We start from the raw sequence: 19120 nt of genomic DNA, 5'->3' as shown, positions 1-19120 counted from the left end.
GGGGTGGATTGACTGAATGTGGCATTTCTTGTTGTGTACTATTCTTGTATACTGGATTAGTATAGTATCTTTTTTTTGAGCAGCTATGTTTGTTTTGTATTGGTTAAGGAGAAATGTTGTGTTCGTAATGGGCACGCCTATGATGCACACCAAGGGAGGTAGGGAGTGTTAGTCTCCCCTGAGTTTTGGAGTTGGATGGTAGGCGCGGTGACGTGGAACCGGAGAGAATAAAAGGTCAGGGAAGGTGTTCCTCGTGGCCAATGACTCTATATTATTCTCTGTGTATTTATTGAAACTTATCTGCGAAACAGGCACCGTGTGTGCACGATGCAACACACCCCTCCCATGCCCTGAATACAGAAGTTAAAAACCAACTGTGATTGGGACGCAGGGGACCCTGGTGCCACTGAACCTTCTGCACTGTGAACCTGCTGAACTATTGACAGCTGCGCTCTTGATATGTAGGGTCGAAACCTTTATCTCTGCCCCTCTATCACGATTTGTTGAAGATGCTGTGATTTCCCGCTTTACCGATTTACTGCGATTTAGCCAACTTCAGGAAATTAGTGCAAGCAACGGACAATAGATCTTATCGATAATTTACAGAAACTGTTGACATTGTTTTTGATAAGGGTGCTTGGAAAAAAAAAAGTCCAAAAATGTATCCACTTCGCAAAAGACACTTGTCAGAAGTGGGATTCGAACCCACGCCTCCAAAGGAGACTGCAACCTGAACGCAGCGCCTTACACCACTCGGCCATCCTGACACTCTTGACACTGCACTGATGGCTCAATTTCCAGCTTATAAACCAAAATGAGTGCCATGTACTGAGTGAATGTTGTTTAATGTCCTCTGTATTTTCAATTCCAGACCTTCCTGCTCAGGGAAACAGTGGGATCTGAAGCTGATGAAGGAGAGAGGATGGATCATCCTGACAGTGAATCCGGTAGTGACTGCTACTAATTCGCAGTCATCGACTACTTGGGGTGTGGACATGCAGAAGTTTGAGCCAGTGCACATGGCCGGTGGTGACTGCTACTAATTCTCAATCATCTACTACAAGGGGTGTGGACATGAAGAATTTGGAGCCAGTTCAAGATTCAGATCAAGAGGTGCCTGGCTCCATACCAATCAACTCAGTGACTCTGAGACAAGGACTTGAACGGTACAGTTTGAGTCCTTGACCGCCATGCTCAACGCGGCTGCAAGGATTCGGGGTGGATTGACTGAATGTGGCATTTCTTGTTGTGTACTATTCTTCTATACTGGATTAGTATAGTATCTTTTTTTTGAGCAGCTATGTTTGTTTTGTATTGGTTAAGGAGAAATGTTGTGTTCGTAATGGGCACGCCTATGATGCACACCAAGGGAGGTAGGGAGTGTTAGTCTCCCCTGAGTTTTGGAGTTGGATGGTAGGAGCGGTGACGTGGAACCGGAGAGAATAAAAGGTCAGGGAAGGTGTTCCTCGTGGCCAATGACTCTATATTATTCTCTGTGTATTTATTAAAACTTATCTGCGAAACAGGCACCGTGTGTGCACGATGCAACACACCCCTCCCATGCCCTGAATACAGAAGTTAAAAACCAACTGTGATTGGGACGCAGGGGACCCTGGTGCCACTGAACCTTCTGCACTGTGAACCTGCTGAACTATTGACAGCTGCGCTCTTGATATGTAGGGTCGAAACCTTTATCTCTGCCCCTCTATCACGATTTGTTGAAGATGCTGTGATTTCCCGCTTTACCGATTTACTGCGATTTAGCCAACTTCAGGAAATTAGTGCAAGCAACGGACAATAGATCTTATCGATAATTTACAGAAACTGTTGACATTGTTTTTGATAAGGGTGCTTGGAAAAAAAAAAGTCCAAAAATGTATCCACCTCGCAAAAGACACTTGTCAGAAGTGGGATTCGAACCCACGCCTCCAAAGGAGACTGCAACCTGAACGCAGCGCCTTACACCACTCGGCCATCCTGACACTCTTGGCACTGCACTGATGGCTCAATTTCCAGCTTATAAACCAAAATGAGTGCCATGTACTGAGTGAATGTTGTTTAATGTCCTCTGTATTTTCAATTCCAGACCTTCCTGCTCAGGGAAACAGTGGGATCTGAAGCTGATGAAGGAGAGAGGATGGATCATCCTGACAGTGAATCCGGTAGTGACTGCTACTAATTCGCAGTCATCGACTACTTGGGATGTGGACATGCAGAAGTTTGAGCCAGTGCACATGGCCGGTGGTGACTGCTACTAATTCTCAATCATCTACTACAAGGGGTGTGGACATGCAGAATTTGGAGCCAGTTCAAGATTCAGATCAGGACGTGCCTGGCTCCATACCAATCAACTCAGTGCCTCTGAGACAAGGACTTGAACGGTACAGTTTGAGTCCTCAACCGCCATGCTCAACGCGGCTGCAAGGATTCGGGGTGGATTGACTGAATGTGGCATTTCTTGTTGTGTACTATTCTTGTATACTGGATTAGTATAGTATCTTTTTTTTTAGCAGCTATGTTTGTTTTGTATTGGTTAAGGAGAAATGTTGTTTTAGTCATGGGCACGCCTATGATGCACACCAAGGGAGGTAGGGAGTGTTAGTCTCCCCCGAGTTTTGGAGTTGGATGGTAGGCGCGGTGACGTGGAACCGGAGAGAATAAAAGGTCAGGGAAGGTGTTCCTCGTGGCCAATGACTCTATATTATTCTCTGTGTATTTATTAAAACTTATTTGCGAAACAGGCACTGTGTGTGCACGATGCAACACACCCCTCCCATGCCCAGAATACAGAAGTTAAAAACCAGCTGTGATTGGGACGCAGGGGACCCTGGTGCCACTGAACCTTCTGCACTGTGAACCTGCTGAACTATGGACAGCTGTGCTTTTGATATGTAGGGTCGAAACCTTTATCTCGGCCCCTCTATCACGATTTGTTGAAGATGCTGTGATTTCCTGCTTTACCGATTTACTGCGATTTAGCCTACTTCAGGCAATTAGTGCAAGCAACGGACAATAGATCTTATCGATAATTTACAGAAACTGTTGACATTGTTTTTGATAAGGGTGCTTGGAAAAAAAAAGTCCAAAAATGTATCCAGCTCGCAAAAGACACTTGTCAGATGAGGGGTTTGAACCCACATCTCCAAGGGAGATTGTGACCTGAATGGAGCACGTTGGACCACCCGGCCATCCTGACACTCTTGACACCAGACTGATGGCTCAATTTCCTGCTTATAAACCAAAATGAGTGCCATGTACTGAGTGAATGTTATTTAATGTCCTCTGTATTTTCAATTCCAGACCTTCCTGCTCAGGGAAACAGTGGGATCTGAGGCTGATGAAGGAGAGAGGATGGATCATCCTGACAGTGGACCCTGTGGTGACTGCTACTAATTCTCAATCATCTACTACATGGGGTGTGGACTTGCAGAATTTTGAGCCAGTGCATATGGCCGGTGGTGACTGCTACTAATTCTCAATCATCTACTACAGGGGGTGTGGACATGCAGAATTTGGAGCCAGTTCAAGATTCAGATCAGGAGGTGCCTGGCTCCATACCAATCAACTCAGTGCCTCTGAGACAAGGACTTGAACGGTACAGTTTGAGTCCTCGACCGCCATGCTCAACGCGGCTGCAAGGATTCGGGGTGGATTGACTGAATGTGGTATTTATTGTTGTGTACTATTCTTGTATACTGGATTAGGATAGTATCTTTTTTTTTAGCAGCTATGCTTGTTTTGTATTGGTTAAGGAGAAATGTTGTGTTAGTCATGGGCACGCCCATGATGCACACCAAGGGAGGTAGGGAGTGTTAGTCTCCCCCGAGTTTTGGAGTTGGATTGTAGGTGCGGTGATGTGGAATCGGAGAGAATAAAAGGTAGGGGAAGGTGTTCCTCGTGGCCAAAGACTCCATATTATTCTTTGTGTATTTATTAAAACTTCTCTGCAAAACAGGCACTGTGTGTGCACGACGCAACACCCCCACCCCTCCAATCCCCTGAATACAGAAGTTAAAAACCAGTTCTGATTGGGACGCAGGGGACCCTGGTGCCAGTGAACTTTCTGCACTGTGAACCTGCTGAACTATTGACAGCTGCGCTTTTGATATGTAGGGTCGAAACCTTTATCTCGGCCCCTCTATCACGATTTGTTGAAGATGCTGTGATTTCCTGCTTTACCGATTTACTGCGATTTAGCCAACTTCAGGCAATTAGTGCAACCAACGGACAATAGATCTTATCGATAATTTACAGAAACTGTTGACATTGTTTTTGATAAGGGTGCTTGGAAAAAAAAGTCAAAAAATGTATCCACCTCGCAAAGACACTTGTCAGAAGAGGGGTTTGAACCCACATCTCCAAGGGAGACTGTGACCTGAATGCAGCACCTTAGACCACCCGGCCAACCTGACACTCTTGACACCAGACTGATGGCTCAATTTCCAGCTTATAAACCAAAATGAGTGCCATGTACTGAGTGAATGTTATTTAATGTCCTCTGTATTTTCAATTCCAGACCTTCCTGCTCAGGGAAACAGTGGGATCTGAAGCTGATGAAGGAGAGAGGATGGCTCATCCTGACAGTGGACCCTGTGGTGACTGCTACTAATTCTCAATCATCTACTACATGGGGTGTGGACTTGCAGAATTTTGAGCCAGTGCATATGGCCGGTGGTGACTGCTACTAATTCTCAATCATCTACTACAGGGGGTGTGGACATGCAGAATTTGGAGCCAGTTCAAGATTCAGATCAGGAGGTGCCTGGCTCCATACCAATCAACTCAGTGCCTCTGAGACAAGGACTTTAACGGTACAGTTTGAGTCCTCGACCGCCATGCTCAACGCGGCTGCAAGGATTCGGGGTGTATTGACTGAATGTGGTATTTATTGTTGTGTACTATTCTTGTATACTGGATTAGTATAGTATCTTTTTTTTGAGCAGCTATGTTTGTTTTGTATTGGTTAAGTAGAAATGTGTTCGTCATGGGCACGCCCATGATGCACACCAAGGGAGGTAGGGAGTGTTAGTCTCCCCCGAGTTTTGGAGTTGGATGGTAGGTGCCGTGATTTGGAATCGGAGAGAATAAAAGGTAGGGGAAGGTGTTCCTCGTGGCCAAAGACTCCATATTATTCTTTGTGTATTTATTAAAACTTCTCTGCAAAACAGGCACTGTGTGTGCACGACGCAACACACCGACCCCTCCCATCCCCTGAATACAGAAGTTAAAAACCAGCTCTGATTGGGACGCAGGGGACCTTGGTGCCACTGAACCTTCTGCACTGTGAATCTGCTGAACTATTGACAGCTGCGCTTTTGATATGTAGGGTCGAAACCTTTATCTCGGCCCCTCTATCACGATTTGTTGAAGATGCTGTGATTTCCTGCTTTACCGATTTACTGCTATTTAGCCAACTTCAGGCAATTAGTGCAAGCAACGGAAAATAGATCTTATCGATAATTTACAGAAACTGTTGACATTGTTTTTGATAAGGGTGCTTGGAAAAAAAAGTCCAAAAATGTATCCACCTCACAAAGACACTTGTCAGAAGATGGGTTTCAACCCACGTCTCCAAGGGAGACTGTGACCTGAATGCAGCACCTTAGACCACCCGGCCATCCTGACACTCTTGATACCAGACTGATGGCTCAATTTTCAGCTTATAAACCAAAATGAGTGCCATGTACTGAGTGAATGTTATTTAATGTCCTCTGTATTTTCAATTCCAGACCTTCCTGCTCAGGGAAACAGTGGGATCTGAAGCTGATGAAGGAGAGAGGATGGATCATCCTGACATTGGACCCTGTGGTGGCTGCTACTAATTCTCAATCATCTACTACATGGGGTGTGGACTTGCCGAATTTTGAGCCAGTGCATATGGCCGGTGGTGACTGCTACTAATTCTCAAACATCTACTACAGGGGGTGTGGACATGCAGAATTTGGAGCCAGTTCAAGATTCAGATCAGGAGGTGCCTGGCTCCATACCAATCAACTCAGTGCCTCTGAGACAAGGACTTGAACGGTACAGTTTGAGTCCTCGACCGCCATGCTCAACGCGGCTGCAAGGATTCGGGGTGGATTGACTGAATGTGGTATTTATTGTTGTGTACTATTTTTGTATACTAGATTAGTATAGTATCTTTTTTTTTAGCAGCTATGCTTGTTTTGTATTGGTTAAGGAGAAATGTTGTGTTAGTCATGGGCACGCCCATGATGCACACCAAGGGAGGTAGGGAGTGTTAGTCTCCCCCGAGTTTTGGAGTTGGATTGTAGGTGCGGTGATGTGGAATCGGAGAGAATAAAAGGTAGGGGAAGGTGTTCCTCGTGGCCAAAGACTCCATATTATTCTTTGTGTATTTATTAAAACTTCTCTGCAAAACAGGCACTGTGTGTGCACGACGCAACACCCCCACCCCTCCAATCCCCTGAATACAGAAGTTAAAAACCAGGTCTGATTGGGACGCAGGGGACCCTGGTGCCACTGAACTTTCTGCACTGTGAACCTGCTGAACTATTGACAGCTGCGCTTTTGATATGTAGGGTCGAAACCTTTATCTCGGCCGATCTATCACAATTTGTTGAAGATGCTGTGATTTCCTGCTTTACCGATTTACTGCGATTTAGCCAACTTCAGGCAATTAGTGCAAGCAACGGAAAATAGATCTTATCGATAATTTACAGAAACTGTTGACATTGTTTTTGATACGGTGCTTGGGGAAAAAAAGTCCAAGAATGTATCCACCTCGCAAAATACACTTGTCAGAAGTGGGATTTGAACCCACACCTCCAAGGGAGGCTGCGACCTGAACGCAGCGCCTTAGACCACTTGGCCATCCTGACACTCTTCACACTTCGCTCATGGCTCAATTTCGAGCGTATAAACCAAAATGAGTGCCATGTACTGAGTGAATGTTATTTAGTGTCCTCTGTATTTTCAATTCCAGACCTTCCTGCTCAGGGAAACAGTGGGATCTGAAGCTGATGAAGGAGAGAGGATGGATCATCCTGACAGTGGATCCGGTGGTGACTGCTACTAATTCTCAATCATCTATTACATGGGGTGTGGACATGCTGAATTTTGAGCCAGTGCACATGGCCGGTGGTGACTGCTACTAATTCTCAATCATCTACTACAGGGGGTGTGGACATGCAGAATTTGAAGCCAGTTCAAGATTCAGATCAGGAGGTGCCTGACTCCATACCAATCAACTCAGTACCTCTGAGACAAGGACTTGAACGGTACAGTTTGAGTCCTCGACCGCCATGCTCAACGCGGATGCAAGGATTCGGGGTGTATTGACTGAATGTGGCATTTCTTGTTGTGTACTATTCTTGTATACTGGTTTAGTATAGTATCTTTTTTTTTAGCAGCTATGTTTGTTTTGTATTGGTTAAGGAGAAATGTTGTGTTCGTCATGGGCACGCCTATGATGCACACCAAGGGAGGTAGGGAGTGTTAGTCTCCCCCGAGTTTTGGAGTTGGATGGTAGGCGCGGTGACGTGGAACCGGAGAGAATAAAAGGTCAGGGAAGGTGTTCCTCGTGGCCAATGACTCTATATTATTCCATGTGTATTTATTAAAACTTATTTGCGAAACAGGCACTGTGTGTGCACGATGCAACACACCCCTCCCATGTCCAGAATACAGAAGTTAAAAACCAGCTGTGATTGGGACGCAGGGGACCCTGGTGCCACTGAACCTTCTGCACTGTGAACCTGCTGAACTATGGACAGCTGTGCTTTTGATATGTAGGGTCGAAACCTTTATCTCGGCACCTCTATCACGATTTGTTGAAGATGCTGTGATTTCCTGCTTTACCGATTTACTGCGATTTAGCCAACTTCAGGCAATTAGTGCAACCAACGGACAATAGATCTTATCGATAATTTACAGAAACTGTTGACATTGTTTTTGATAAGGGTGCTTGGAAAAAAAAGTCAAAAAATGTATCCACCTCGCAAAGACACTTGTCAGAAGAGGGGTTCGAACCCACATCTCCAAGAGTGACTGTGACCTGAATGCAGTACCTTAGACCACCCGGCCATCCTGACACTCTTGACACCAGACTGATGGCTCAATTTCCAGCTTATAAACCAAAATGAGTGCCATGTACTGAGTGAATGTTATTTAATGTCCTCTGTATTTTCAATTCCAGACCTTCCTGCTCAGGGAAACAGTGGGATCTGAGCTGATGAAGGAGAGAGGATGGATCATCCTGACAGTGGACCCTGTGGTGACTGCTACTAATTCTCAATCATCTACTACATGGGGTGTGGACTTGCAGAATTTTGAGCCAGTGCATATGGCCGGTGGTGACTGCTACTAATTCTCAATCATCTACTACAGGGGGTGTGGACATGCAGAATTTGGAGCCAGTTCAAGATTCAGATCAGGAGGTGCCTGGCTCCATACCAATCAACTCAGTGCCTCTGAGACAAGGACTTGAACGGTACAGTTTGAGTCCTCGACCGCCATGCTCAACGCGGCTGCAAGGATTCGGGGTGTATTGACTGAATGTGGTATTTATTGTTGTGTACTATTCTTGTATACTGGATTAGTATAGTATCTTTTTTTTGAGCAGCTATGTTTGTTTTGTATTGGTTAAGGAGAAATGTGTTCGTCATGGGCACGCCCATGATGCACACCAAGGGAGGTAGGGAGTGTTAGTCTCCCCCGAATTTTGGAGTTGGATGGTAGGTGCGGTGATTTGGAATCGGAGAGAATAAAAGGTAGGGGAAGGTGTTCCTCGTGGCCAAAGACTCCATATTATTCTTTGTGTATTTATTAAAACTTCTCTGCAAAACAGGCACTGTGTGTGCACGACGCAACACACCGACCCCTCCCATCCCCTGAATACAGAAGTTAAAAACCAGCTCTGATTGGGACGCAGGGGACCTTGGTGCCACTGAACCTTCTGCACTGTGAATCTGCTGAACTATTGACAGCTGCGCTTTTGATATGTAGGGTCGAAACCTTTATCTCGGCCCCTCTATCACGATTTGTTGAAGATGCTGTGATTTCCTGCTTTACCGATTTACTGCTATTTAGCCAACTTCAGGCAATTAGTGCAAGCAACGGAAAATAGATCTTATCGATAATTTACAGAAACTGTTGACATTGTTTTTGATAAGGGTGCTTGGAAAAAAAAGTCAAAAAATGTATCCACCTCGCAAAGACACTTGTCAGAAGAGGGGTTTGAACCCACATCTCCAAGGGTGACTGTGACCTGAATGCAGCACCTTAGACCACCCGGCCATCCTGACACTCTTGACACCAGACTGATGGCTCAATTTCCAGCTTATAAACCAAAATGAGTGCCATGTACTGAGTGAATGTTATTTAATGTCCTCTGTATTTTCAATTCCAGACCTTCCTGCTCAGGGAAACAGTGGGATCTGAAGCTGATGAAGGAGAGAGGATGGATCATCCTGACAGTGGACCCTGTGGTGACTGCTACTAATTCTCAATCATCTACTACATGGGGTGTGGACTTGCAGAATTTTGAGCCAGTGCATATGGCCGGTGGTGACTGCTACTAATTCTCAATCATCTACTACAGGGGGTGTGGACATGCAGAATTTGGAGCCAGTTCAAGATTCAGATCAGGAGGTGCCTGGCTCCATACCAATCAACTCAGTGCCTCTGAGACAAGGACTTGAACGGTACAGTTTGAGTCCTCGACCGCCATGCTCAACGCGGCTGCAAGGATTCGGGGTGTATTGACTGAATGTGGTATTTATTGTTGTGTACTATTCTTGTATACTGGATTAGTATAGTATCTTTTTTTTGAGCAGCTATGTTTGTTTTGTATTGGTTAAGGAGAAATGTGTTCGTCATGGGCACGCCCATGATGCACACCAAGGGAGGTAGGGAGTGTTAGTCTCCCCCGAGTTTTGGAGTTGGATGGTAGGTGCCGTGATTTGGAATCGGAGAGAATAAAAGGTAGGGGAAGGTGTTCCTCGTGGCCAAAGACTCCATATTATTCTTTGTGTATTTATTAAAACTTCTCTGCAAAACAGGCACTGTGTGTGCACGACGCAACACCCCCACCCCTCCCATCCCCTGAATACAGAAGTTAAAAACCAGCTCTGATTGGGACGCAGGGGACCCTGGTGCCACTGAACCTTCTGCACTGTGAATCTGCTGAACTATTGACAGCTGCGCTTTTGATATGTAGGGTCGAAACCTTTATCTCGGCCCCTCTATCACGATTTGTTGAAGATGCTGTGATTTCCTGCTTTACCGATTTACTGCGATTTAGCCAACTTCAGGCAATTAGTGCAAGCAACGGAAAATAGATCTTATCGATAATTTACAGAAACTGTTGACATTGTTTTTGATACGGTGCTTGGGAAAAAAAAGTCCAAAAATGTATCCACCTCGCAAAATACACTTGTCAGAAGTGGGATTTGAACCCACACCTCCAAGGGAAGCTGCGACCTGAACGCAGCGCCTTAGACCACTCAGCCATCCTGACACTCTTGACACTGCACTGATGGCTCAATTTTCAGCTTATAAACCAAAATGAGTGCCCTGTACTGAGTGAATGTTGTTTAATGTCCTCTGTATTTTCAATTCCAGACCTTCCTGCTCAGGGAAACAGTGGGATCTGAAGCTGATGAAGGAGAGAGGATGGATCATCCTGACAGTGAATCCGGTGGTGACTGCTACTAATTCGCAATCATCGACTACTTGGGGTGTGGACATGCAGAAGTTTGAGCCAGTGCACATGGCTGGTGGTGACTGCAACTAATTCTCAATCATCTACTACAAGGGGTGTGGACATGCAGAATTTGGAGCCAGTTCAAGATTCAGATCAGGAGGTGCCTGTCTCCATACCAATCAACTCAGTGCCTCTGAGACAAGGACTTGAACGGTACAGTTTGAGTCCTCGACCGCCATGCTCAACGCGGCTGCAAGGATTCGGGGTGGATTGACTGAATGTGGCATTTCTTGTTGTGTACTATTCTTGTATACTGGATTAGTATAGTATCTTTTTTTTGAGCAGCTATGTTTGTTTTGTATTGGTTAAGGAGAAATGTTGTGTTCGTCATGGGCACGCCTATGATGCACACCAAGGGAGGTAGGGAGTGTTAGTCTCCCCCGAGTTTTGGAGTTGGATGGTAGGCGCGGTGACGTGGAACCGGAGAGAATAAAAGGTCAGGGAAGGTGTTCCTCGTGGCCAATGACTCTATATTATTCTCTGTGTATTTATTCAAACTTATCTGCAAAACAGGCACCGTGTGTGCACGATGCAACACACCCCTCCCATGCCCTGAATACAGAAGTTAAAAACCAGCTGTGATTGGGACGCAGGGGACTCTGGTGCCACTGAACCTTCTGCACTGTGAACCTGCTGAACTATTGACAGATGCGCTCTTGATATGTAGGGTCGAAACCTTTATCTCTGCCCCTCTATCACGATTTGTTGAAGATGCTGTGATTTCCCGCTTTACCGATTTACTGCGATTTAGCCAACTTCAGGAAATTAGTGCAAGCAACGGACAATAGATCTTATCGATAATTTACAGAAACTGTTGACATTGTTTTTGGTACGGGTGCTTGGAAAAAAAAGTCCAAAAATGTATCCACCTCGCAAAGACACTTGTCAGAAAAGGGGCTTCATCCCACGTCTCCAAGGGAGACTGTGACCTGAATACAGCACCTTAGACCACCCGGCCATCCTGACACTCTCGACACCAGACTGATGGCTCAATTTCCAGCTTATAAACCAAAATGAGTGCCATGTACTGAGTGAATGTAATTTAATGTCCTCTGTATTTTCAATTCCAGACCTTCCTGCTCAGGGAAACAGTGGGATCTGAAGCTGATGAAGGAGAGAGGATGGATCATCCTGACAGTGGACCCTGTGGTGACTGCTACTAATTCTCAATCATCTACTACATGGGGTGTGGACTTGCAGAATTTTGAGCCAGTGCATATGGCCGGTGGTGACTGCTACTAATTCTCAATCATCTACTACAGGGGGTGTGGACATGCAGAATTTGGAGCCAGTTCAAGATTCAGATCAGGAGGTGGCTGGCTCCATACCAATCAACTCAGTGCCTCTGAGACAAGGACTTGAACGGTACAGTTTGAGTCCTCGACCGCCATGCTCAACGCGGCTGCAAGGATTCGGGGTGGATTGACTGAATGTGGTATTTATTGTTGTGTACTATTCTTGTATACTGGATTAGTATAGTATCTTTTTTTGGAGCAGCTATGTTTGTTTTGTATTGGTTAAGGAGAAATGTTGTGTTCGTCATGGGCACGCCCATGATGCACACCAAGGGAGGTAGGGAGTGTTAGTCTCCCCCGAGTTTTGGAGTTGGATGGTAGGTGCGGTGATGTGGAATCGGAGAGAATAAAAGGTAGGGGAAGGTGTTCCTCGTGGCCAAAGACTCCATATTATTCTTTGTGTATTTATTAAAACTTCTCTGCAAAACAGGCACTCTGTGTGCACGACGCAACACCCCCACCCCTCCCATCCCCTGAATACAGAAGTTAAAAACCAGCTCTGATTGGGACGCTGGGGACCCTGGTGCCACTGAACCTTCTGCACTGTGAACCTGCTGAACTATTGACAGCTGCGCTTTGATATGTAGGGTCGAAACCTTTATCTCGGCCCCTCTATCATGATTTGTTGAAGATGCTGTGATTTCCTGCTTTACCGATTTACTGCGATTTAGCCAACTTCAGGCAATTAGTGCAAGCAACGGAAAATAGATCTTATCGATAATTTACAGAAACTGTTGACATTGTTTTTGATACGGTGCTTTGGAAAAAAAAGTCAAAAAATGTATCCACCTTGCAAAATACACTTGTCAGAAGTGGGATTTAAACCCACACCTCCAAGGGAGGCTGCGACCTGAACGCAGCGCCTTAGACCACTCGGCCATCCCGACACTCTGCACACCTCGCTCATGGCTCAATTTCGAGCGTATAAACCAAAATGAGTGCCATGTACTGAGTGAATGTTGTTTAATGTCCTCTGTATTTTCAATTCCAGACCTTCCTGCTCAGGGAAACAGTGGGATCTGAAGCTGATGAAGGAGAGAGGATGGATCATCCTGACAGTGAATCCGGTGGTGACTGCTACTAATTCGCAATCATCGACTACTTGGGGTGTGGACATGCAGAAGTTTGAGCCAGTGCACATGGCTGGTGGTGACTGCAACTAATTCTCAATCATCTACTACAAGGGGTGTGGACATGCAGAATTTGGAGCCAGTTCAAGATTCAGATCAGGAGGTGCCTGGCTCCATACCAATCAACTCAGTGCCTCTGAGACAAGGACTTGAACGGTACAGTTTGAGTCCTCGACCGCCATGCTCAACGCGGCTGCAAGGATTCGGGGTGGATTGACTGAATGTGGCATTTCTTGTTGTGTACTATTCTTGTATACTGGATTAGTATAGTATCTTTTTTTTGAGCAGCTATGTTTGTTTTGTATTGGTTAAGGAGAAATGTTGTGTTCGTCATGGGCACGCCTATGATGCACACCAAGGGAGGTAGGGAGTGTTAGTCTCCCCCGAGTTTTGGAGTTGGATGGTAGGCGCGGTGACGTGGAACCGGAGAGAATAAAAGGTCAGGGAAGGTGTTCCTCGTGGCCAATGACTCTATATTATTCTCTGTGTATTTATTCAAACTTATCTGCAAAACAGGCACCGTGTGTGCACGATGCAACACACCCCTCCCATGCCCTGAATACAGAAGTTAAAAACCAGCTGTGATTGGGACGCAGGGGACTCTGGTGCCACTGAACCTTCTGCACTGTGAACCTGCTGAACTATTGACAGATGCGCTCTTGATATGTAGGGTCGAAACCTTTATCTCTGCCCCTCTATCACGATTTGTTGAAGATGCTGTGATTTCCCGCTTTACCGATTTACTGCGATTTAGCCAACTTCAGGAAATTAGTGCAAGCAACGGACAATAGATCTTATCGATAATTTACAGAAACTGTTGACATTGTTTTTGATACGGGTGCTTGGAAAAAAAAAGTCCAAAAATGTATCCACCTCGCAAAAGACACTTGTCAGAAGTGGGATTCGAGCCCACGCCTCCAAAGGAGACTGTGACCTGAACTCAGCGCCTTAGACCACTCGGCCATCCTGATACTCTTGACACTGCACTGATGGCTCAATTTCCAGCTTATAAACCAAAATGAGTGCCATGTACTGAGTGAATGTTGTTTAATGTCCTCTGTATTTTCAATTCCAGACCTTCCTGCTCAGGGAAACAGTGGGATCTGAAGCTGATGAAGGAGAGAGGATGGATCATCCTGACAGTGAATCCGGTGGTGACTGCTAGTAATTCTCAATCATCAACTACTTGGGGTGTGGACATGCAGAAGTTTGAGCCAGTGCACATGGCCGGTGGTGACTGCTACTAATTCTCAATCATCTACTACAAGGGGTGTGGACATGCAGAATTTGGAGCCAGTTCAAGATTCAGATCAGGAGGTGCCTGGCTCCATACCAATCAACTCAGTGCCTCTGAGACAAGGACTTGAACGGTACAGTTTGAGTCCTCGACCGCCATGCTCAACGCGGCTGCAAGGATTCTGGGTGGATTGACTGAATGTGGAATTTCTTGTTTTGTACTATTCTTGTATACTGGATTAGTATAGTATCTTTTTTTTAAGCAGCTATGTTTGTTTTGTATTGGTTAAGGAGAAATGTTGTGTTCGTCATTGGCACGCCTATGATGCACACCAAGGGAGGTAGGGAGTGTTAGTCTCCCCCGAGTTTTGGAGTTGGATGGTAGGCGCGGTGACGTGGAAACGGAGAGAATAAAAGGCCAGGGAAGGTGTTCCTCGTGGCCAATGACTCTATATTATTCTCTGTGTATTTATTAAAACTTATCTGCGAAACAGGCACCATGTGTGCACGATGCAACACACCCCTCCCATGCCCTGAATACAGAAGTTAAAAACCAGCTGTGATTGGGACGCAGGGGACCCTGGTGCCACTGAACCTTCTGCACTGTGAACCTGCTGAACTATGGACAGCTGCGCTCTTGATATGTAGGGTCGAAACCTTTATCTCTGCCCCTCTATCATGATTTGTTGAAGATGCTGTGATTTCCCGCTTTACCGATTTACTGCGATTTAGCCAACTTCAGGCAATTAGTGCAAGCAACGGACAATAGATCTTATCGATAATTTACAGAAACTGTTGACATTGTTTTTGATAAGGGTGCTTGGAAAAAAAAGTCCAAAAATGTATCCACCTCGCAAAGACACTTGTCAGAAAAGGGGCTTGATCCCACGTCTCCAAGGGAGACTGTGACCTGAATACAGCACCTTAGACCACCCGGCCATCCTGACACTCTCGACACCAGACTGATGGCTCAATTTCCAGCTTATAAACCAAAATGAGTGCCATGTACTGAGTGAATGTAATTTAATGTCCTCTGTATTTTCAATTCCAGACCTTCCTGCTCAGGGAAACAGTGGGATCTGAAGCTGATGAAGGAGAGAGGATGGATCATCCTGACAGTGGACCCTGTGGTGACTGCTACTAATTCTCAATCATCTACTACATGGGGTGTGGACTTGCAGAATTTTGAGCCAGTGCATATGGCCGGTGGTGACTGCTACTAATTCTCAATCATCTACTACAGGGGGTGTGGACATGCAGAATTTGGAGCCAGTTCAAGATTCAGATCAGGAGGTGGCTGGCTCCATACCAATCAACTCAGTGCCTCTGGGACAAGGACTTGAACGGTACAGTTTGAGTCCTCGACCGCCATGCTCAACGCGGCTGCAAGGATTCGGGGTGGATTGACTGAATGTGGTATTTATTGTTGTGTACTATTCTTGTATACTGGATTAGTATAGTATCTTTTTTTTGAGCAGCTATGTTTGTTTTGTATTGGTTAAGGAGAAATGTTGTGTTCGTCATGGGCACGCCCATGATGCACACCAAGGGAGGTAGGGAGTGTTAGTCTCCCCCGAGTTTTGGAGTTGGATGGTAGGTGCGGTGATGTGGAATCGGAGAGAATAAAAGGTAGGGGAAGGTGTTCCTCGTGGCCAAAGACTCCATATTATTCTTTGTGTATTTATTAAAACTTCTCTGCAAAACAGGCACTCTGTGTGCACGAAGCAACACCCCCACCCCTCCCATCCCCTGAATACAGAAGTTAAAAACCAGCTCTGATTGGGACGCTGGGGACCCTGGTGCCACTGAACCTTCTGCACTGTGAACCTGCTGAACTATTGACAGCTGCGCTTTGATATGTAGGGTCGAAACCTTTATCTCGGCCCCTCTATCACGATTTGTTGAAGATGCTGTGATTTCCTGCTTTACCGATTTACTGCGATTTAGCCAACTTCAGGCAATTAGTGCAAGCAACGGAAAATAGATCTTATCGATAATTTACAGAAACTGTTGACATTGTTTTTGATACGGTGCTTTGGAAAAAAAAGTCAAAAAATGTATCCACCTTGCAAAATACACTTGTCAGAAGTGGGATTTAAACCCACACCTCCAAGGGAAGCTGCGACCTGAACGCAGCGCCTTAGACCACTCAGCCATCCTGACACTCTTGACACTGCACTGATGGCTCAATTTTCAGCTTATAAACCAAAATGAGTGCCATGTACTGAGTGAATGTTGTTTAATGTCCTCTGTATTTTCAATTCCAGACCTTCCTGCTCAGGGAAACAGTGGGATCTGAAGCTGATGAAGGAGAGAGGATGGATCATCCTGACAGTGAATCCGGTGGTGACTGCTACTAATTCTCAATCATCGACTACATGGGGTGTGGACATGCAGAAGTTTGAGCCAGTGCACATGGCCGGTGGTGACTGCTACTAATTCTCAATCATCTACTACAAGGGGTGTGGACATGCAGAATTTGGAGCCAGTTCAAGATTCAGATCAGGAGGTGCCTGGCTCCATACCAATCAACTCAGTGCCTCTGAGACAAGGACTTGAACGGTACAGTTTGAGTCCTCGACCGCCATGCTCAACGCGGCTGCAAGGATTCGGGGTGGATTGACTGAATGTGGCATTTCTTGTTGTGTACTATTCTTGTATACTGGATTAGTATAGTATCTTTTTTTTGAGCAGCTATGTTTGTTTTGTATTGGTTAAGGAGAAATGTTGTGTTCGTCATGGGCACGCCTATGATGCACACCAAGGGAGGTAGGGAGTGTTAGTCTCCCCTGAGTTTTGGAGTTGAATGGTAGGCGCGGTGACGTGGAACCGGAGAGAATAAAAGGTCAGGGAAGGTGTTCCTCGTGGCCAATGACTCTATATTATTCTCTGTGTATTTAATAAAACTTATCTGCGAAACAGGCACCGTGTGTGCACGATCCAACACACCCCTCTCATGCCCTGAATACAGAAGTTAAAAACCAGCTGTGATTGGGACGCAGGGGACCCTGGTGCCACTGAACCTTCTGCACTGTGAACCTGCTGAACTATTGACAGCTGCGCTCTTGATATGTAGGGTCGAAACCTTTATCTCTGCCCCTCTATCACGATTTGTTGAAAATGCTGTGATTTCCCGCTTTACTGATTTACTGCGATTTAGCCAACTTCAGGAAATTAGTGCAAGCAACGGACAATAGATCTTATCGATAATTTACAGAAACTGTTGACATTGTTTTTGATACGGGTGCTTGGAAAAAAAAAGTCAAAAAATGTATCCACCTCGCAAAAGACATTTGTCAGAAGTGGGATTCAAATCCACGCCTCCAAAGGAGACTGCAACCTGAACGCAGCGCCTTAGACCACCCGGCCATCCTGACACTGCACTGATGGCTCAATTTCCAGCTTATAAACCAAAATGAGTGCCATGTACTGAGTGAATGTTGTTTAATGTCCTCTGTATTTTCAATTCCAGACCTTCCTGCTCAGGGAAACAGTGGGATCTGAAGCTGATGAAGGAGAGAGGATGGATCATCCTGACAGTGAATCCGGTGGTGACTGCTACTAATTCGCAATCATCGACTACTTGGGGTGTGGACATGCAGAAGTTTGAGCCAGTGCACATGGCCGGTGGTGACTGCTACTAATTCTCAATCATCTACTACAAGGGGTGTGGACATGCAGAATTTGGAGCCAGTTCAAGATTCAGATCAGGAGGTGCCTGGCTCCATACCAATCAACTCAGTGCCTCTGAGACAAGGACTTGAACGGTACAGTTTGAGTCCTCGACCGCCATGCTCAACGCGGCTGCAAGGATTCGGGGTGGATTGACTGAATGTGGCATTTCTTGTTGCGTACTATTCTTGTATACTGGTTTAGTATAGTATCTTTTTTTTTAGCAGCTTTGTTTGTTTTGTATTGGTTAAGGAGAAATGTTGTGTTCGTCATGGGCACGCCTATGATGCACACCAAGGGAGGTAGGGAGTGTTAGTCTCCCCCGAGTTTTGGAGTTGGATGGTAGGCGCGGTGACGTGGAACCGGAGAGAATAAAAGGTCAGGGAAGGTGTTCCTCGTGGCCAATGACTCTATATTATTCTCTGTGTATTTATTAAAACTTATTTGCGAAACAGGCACTGTGTGTGCACGATGCAACACACCCCTCCCATGCCCAGAATACAGAAATTAAAAACCAGCTGTGATTGGGACGCAGGGGACCCTGGTGCCACTGAACCTTCTGCACTGTGAACCTGCTGAACTATGGACAGCTGTGCTTTTGATATGTAGGGTCGAAACCTTTATCTCGGCCCCTCTATCACGATTTGTTGAAGATGCTGTGATTTCCTGCTTTACCGATTTACTGCGATTTAGCCAACTTCAGGCAATTAGTGCAACCAACGGACAATAGATCTTATCGATAATTTACAGAAACTGTTGACATTGTTTTTGATAAGGGTGCTTGGAAAAAAAAGTCAAAAAATGTATCCACCTCGCAAAGACACTTGTCAGAATAGTGGTTTGAACCCACGTCTCCAAGGGAGACTGTGATCTGAATGCAGCACCTTAGACCACTCGGCCATCCTGACACTCTTGACACCAGACTGATGGCTCAATTTCCAGCTTATAAACCAAAATGAGTGCCATGTACTGAGTGAATGTTATTTAATGTCCTCTGTATTTTCAATTCCAGACCTTCCTGCTCAGGGAAACAGTGGGATCTGAAGCTGATGAAGGAGAGT

The 19120-nt window shown here is 45.7% G+C and overlaps 3 non-coding genes across 3 annotated transcripts; all 3 read right to left on the bottom strand.

Moving 5' to 3' along the window:
• Window positions 1–684: 684 nt before the first annotated feature.
• On the bottom strand, window positions 685–767 carry TRNAL-CAG (transfer RNA leucine (anticodon CAG)). The gene has a single exon. It is a non-coding gene; the product is annotated as a tRNA-Leu (tRNA).
• A 1132-nt stretch (window positions 768–1899) lies between these two features.
• TRNAL-CAG (transfer RNA leucine (anticodon CAG)) lies at window positions 1900–1982 on the bottom strand. Its single transcript has one exon. It is a non-coding gene; the product is annotated as a tRNA-Leu (tRNA).
• Window positions 1983–6759: 4777 nt separating this feature from the next.
• On the bottom strand, window positions 6760–6842 carry TRNAL-CAG (transfer RNA leucine (anticodon CAG)). Its single transcript has one exon. It is a non-coding gene; the product is annotated as a tRNA-Leu (tRNA).
• Between the last annotated feature and the right edge of the window lie 12278 nt (window positions 6843–19120).

Source organism: Pleurodeles waltl, unplaced genomic scaffold, assembly GCF_031143425.1.
Source record: "Pleurodeles waltl isolate 20211129_DDA unplaced genomic scaffold, aPleWal1.hap1.20221129 scaffold_39, whole genome shotgun sequence".
Lineage (NCBI taxonomy): Eukaryota > Metazoa > Chordata > Amphibia > Caudata > Salamandridae > Pleurodeles > Pleurodeles waltl.
Note: the sequence above shows the minus strand (reverse complement) of the source record. Positions and strands in the feature narration are given on the sequence as shown.